Consider the following 4,477-nt stretch of genomic DNA (forward strand, 5'->3'; position numbering starts at 1 on the left):
AATTAAAATTCGAAAATTTTTTCTAAAGCCTCCAGGGGACTTCGTTTTCGCACGAAAAAATTTTATGTGCCCTTATTGCATCCGGACCCACAATTGTTGAATTTCACATTACAGTTTAAAATTAATTATTTAACTAAGCATTGGTTTTAATGATTTTTTCAACTATAAAATGTTATTATGATAAATAAATTTATTATCTTCAGTTTTTAGAACAATAATACTTTGATAATAATAATATGAATAATTATACCTAATTATTTTAATTTATATTATTTAAATCTCAAATTCTTATTATTATTATTATTATTATGTTTTCTTAACAGATTAGGAGTTTATAGAATAATAATTCAAGCATAATTTTTTAATTCAATGTACAATTTTAAAGTATAAATTTCTGTTTTAAAAAAATTAATAGAAAAATTTTCTCAGCAAGTATGCATCGCTGGAAACAAACTTTTTGAAAAATCATTTTCCAAGCAATGTTTTTTGGCTTCTGACATTGGTTTTATTAAAAAAGGGTTAAGTGCATTTTTCACTTTATTTTTACGTACAGAAAGTTTTCTTTTGATTGAAAAATTAAATACGTATATTTAATATCATATATACATAAATACATATATAAGTATATATACATATATAATAATAATTACATAATTTTCATAAATTTCTGTTAATGTTTAACAAAGTTCTATTTGTTCACGCAATTTTCATTTGCTCAAGCAGTTATTTTTCGATAACTATTAATCAGAAGACATATAATTAATTACGATTTCGAAACTATTTTTGGAAAAGTAATTATTTAAACAAATTATATTTGCTTTAACAATTAAAAAGTGGTAAATTTTTTCTTTCTATACGCTATAAAGTCAGAAACATAATGCTCTGTGTTCTATTTTATTGCAATTCTTTTATTTACCGAAAAAAACTGCTTTAGCAAATAAATATTGTTTAAAGAAAAAAAATTTATTAAACAATTAAATAAATGTGTCAAAATTATATAATTATTTAACAGAAAGTAGCATATGATCCCAATTTGAATAAAATTGGACATCTCTGGCTCAATTGCAAATTTTTGAACTATAAACAATAATTAATTGTTCAAATAATTACGTAATGTTTTTAGACAAATTTACTACTTCAAACAATGACAAAATATTGCATTTCAATAAGAAAATAAGATAATTTTTAAAATTTCTGGGGAATAAATTATTGTTTAAATAATTAACCTTTGTTTAAACAATTGAAAATTGTTTAAAAAGTCATAGTAAATATTAATATTGTATATTAATGATTATTTCTCAGAAAACGACGACGGGAATTGCTTAAAAATAACAATAAGCAAATCTGCGACAACTTATTCTAATTTTAATCTTCTTATTGCAAGTAACATATCGCTGGAATCGCAAATAAACATACATTTCGAATATAATATTTTTAAATTGCTGATTACAATATTATAAAAATGTTATGTCCCGTGTTTTATTCGTCATGAGGACAAAAGGGCCCCCCTCAGGCAATGCTCGACACAGCGCGAGGGTACGTCGAGCAGGTAAACCGCGATCAAATGAAAATCGCTCTGCTAAATATTTGGAAAAATTGGAGTTAATTTAAAAAATAGTTAGAACTTTTACTCATAAATATCTCTTAAAATTATATACATTTTTATAACATTAAAAAAAATGTTGCTAACTTAATTCAAGTGCCTTACTATCTACTAATCTGTTTTTTGCTTGAAAATTTTTCAAATGTTTTGAAATATTTTTTAATTTGCTCTTAGATTTCATTATTTAAATTAAAAAATTGTTTCAATTTTTTCCATGTTTACATTTTGAAATAAGATATAAGAGATAAGACGCTTGTTTGAAAATAGGTATTTTTAATAGAAAAATAAAAAATTTCCTATTCATACTTGGAAGAGATAATTTAGCACGAAAGTTAATCAAGAATTATTCAAGTTTTCAAGGCGACCTCAAAGTCAAATCGGAAACTGGTTCAAAAATTTCAAAATTGGAAAATGTTGAGTTGAAATTTTTTCAAAATAAATATTTTTCGATATGAAGCAATTAAAATTCGAGAATTTGCAAACGAAAACTAAATTGAATGTTTCAATGTTTGTAAATGTTTTAATTCAGGATTCAATATGAAAATTCAGAGCTCTAAAACTGTAACCATTCAAAAACTTCGAACTTTTATTTATTTTTATTTTACACAATGCAATTTTAAACTTTTTAATTTCAACTAGTTAATTTAAAATAAGGGCCAAATTTTGAGGCGTGCAAGCCGTGCGGCTGCACAGTGCGCCAAGGTTGAGGGGGAGGGCGCATGCGATTTTACTCCCTGCCTTCTTCGACCTGTGTTTTCAGGTTTCTGGAAAGGTGATAACTTGGTACCTGTTTGTCCAAGTCTAGTCTCAAGATTAGTAATAGCTTTTTCACTTATCCATTCAAAGATCTGAACTAAGATTGTCTTTCGATGATCATTTCTTACGATACTTTGTAAATTTATAATAATTATTAATCATTTAAACGATTTTCATAAACATATTGAGAGGTGAGGTATTTTTCAATTAATAAACACAATTCGCTTACGAAGTTAACTATGATTGTCTTTGCGATGACTCTTTCCTAAGGTATTTGTTAAATCTACAAGAATGGTTAATTATTTAAAGAACTTGCATAAAAACTTCAGAATTTGGCTATTTTTCAAACGAACAGGGTCAGTTTTTTTTACAAATTTAATTAAGAACGTCTTTCCGATTAATTATAATACTCGCATTTTCAAGATTTATTATTTAAACTACTTTCATGAGCAAATTAATAGTTTGGGCATTTTTTGAAAAATAGGCCTAATTTGTTTACGGAATCAACAATGAATATCTTTCTAATCACATTTTCCTACGACACCTTGCAAATTTACAATAATGAGTTATTATACAAATAAATTTCATAAACAAATTCAGAACTAAACTTTTTTTTAGATCTTGAACCATTTGAACATTTTAAACAAATTAATTTTTATAAGAAAATGTATGCACTATATATTTAATAAGAATTAAAAAAGAAATTAAAACTCTATAATGGTAAAAACTTTCATTTTCATTAGTTTCAGTAAGTATCTATATTTATTAATTTCTTAAAGTAATTTCATAATCTCTTCAGTTAAATATTTTGCTTCATCAAGATTTTCTGTACTATATTTTCTCTTGCAATACTTTTCTCCATATATTTTACTGTGATTAATCAGTCGAACATATAACCAGTATTATTATCACTTATTGCGATATGATTTTTTATGTTTAAGTCCATGCTGGAACAGAAGTCTCTCAACTCCACATTCTATGCGCATTTGAAATTTGTTTTTTACTAAGGCGGGCGTAAAATCAGTGCATTAATTTGAGTACAATTAAATTACAATGCGGCTACATACGAGGTTATTGGAAGTACTCGCATTTGCCTAAACATTTGATAAAAATGTTTAGTGTTGCACAATCATTTATTCTGCATCGTGAGAGGGTACCCACGCCAATCCGTGTACAAAAAGAAGTTATTTAAGTAAAAATGATTATTGTGGTATTTTATTGAATTTTATTTCCAAATAAAATAATTGCAAGCAAAGTAGTGATTCGGGCGCCGAGCGCGCTATGAGCTTTTCTTTTGGTTGAAAATTCGTCTTTTTGGTAGATAGTTCGTCTTGTTGATTGACAATTAATCTTTATAGTTAAAAATTCAAATGCTATTTCCTTGAAAATTCATGTATTTTGCTAACAATTCGCCTTGTTGGTCGATAGAATGATTTATTTACCTGAAAATTCAACTAAACGCAGTTGATAATGAAGCCATTTGTTGAAAGTTAAAAAAAAATTAACGAATCCAGTTGAATATTCCTTCAATTCAGTTAAAAATTCATCTCGTTGATGAAAAATTTGACTATTTCGTTGAAAAAGATTTTTTTAACTGAAAATGCAACTTCTTCATTTTTAGTTTAAAATTTATATTTTTCATTTGAAATGAAACTATTTGTATGAAAATTGTCCTTTCTGAGTTGAACATTCCTGTAATTTGTTGAAAATTCGTCTTCTTTGTACTCTCTAAATCTGAATCAGTATATGTCTCATTCAAATCAGCGTATATACACTGCTAAAACAGTAAAATATAGCTGCTGATCAGTGAAATTTCACTGAATAACAGCTAAATTTCGCTGCTTTTCCAGCGAAATTTATGGCATACTCATCCCCAGTAATCTACCAAGAATCCTAGACTCCAAGAGACTTCCCGCCTATATTTCTACTTTTTACAACCAAGGATAGTTTCCCGAAAGATCAATGGGCTAGCTGCATTACAGATTAGAATCCCAAATATTTTCTACGCCACAGGCTTAAACTTGTCAAATCTTACAAGGAGTCGGCCCACCGCACAGTGGTCTGGAATAGGAATTTACTGTTCATAATCGCCCACAGGTCGTATTTCTTAACCGATTT

The 4,477-nt window shown here is 27.1% G+C and overlaps 1 protein-coding gene across 1 annotated transcript in view; it reads right to left on the bottom strand.

Moving 5' to 3' along the window:
• LOC117168496 (palmitoyltransferase ZDHHC16) overlaps positions 1-4,477 on the bottom strand; it is an 86,900-nt gene that overhangs the window by 24,767 nt on the left and 57,656 nt on the right. The gene's annotated exons all lie outside the window — the stretch shown is intronic.

Source organism: Belonocnema kinseyi, chromosome 2 (assembly GCF_010883055.1).
Source record: "Belonocnema kinseyi isolate 2016_QV_RU_SX_M_011 chromosome 2, B_treatae_v1, whole genome shotgun sequence".
Lineage (NCBI taxonomy): Eukaryota > Metazoa > Arthropoda > Insecta > Hymenoptera > Cynipidae > Belonocnema > Belonocnema kinseyi.